Genomic DNA, 286 nt, shown 5'->3' on the forward strand with positions numbered 1-286 from the left:
CCTATCATTCACTAACAAAACGCGCCTCTCAACCAGAAATTATTAGCAACACATTTGATATTGATATTGATTATAGGTCATCACACGTTTCACAATTTAACATTTCCTTACATTTGGGCAATTAGGTAATAGGAAACAGAAAACTTTAAAAATGTACATAACTACCTTGACCTTTCTTCACCTAAATTGACCCCAAAAGACCTCTCGTGACCTAATATACCTAAGCTAAAGTAAAAATTGGAAGGTCATACATTTTTTTTAGTATCATTTATATCTCTAGATGGGG

The sequence above is a fragment of the Penaeus monodon genome, chromosome 15 (genome assembly GCF_015228065.2).
Source record: "Penaeus monodon isolate SGIC_2016 chromosome 15, NSTDA_Pmon_1, whole genome shotgun sequence".
NCBI classification, from domain to species: Eukaryota; Metazoa; Arthropoda; class Malacostraca; order Decapoda; family Penaeidae; genus Penaeus; species Penaeus monodon.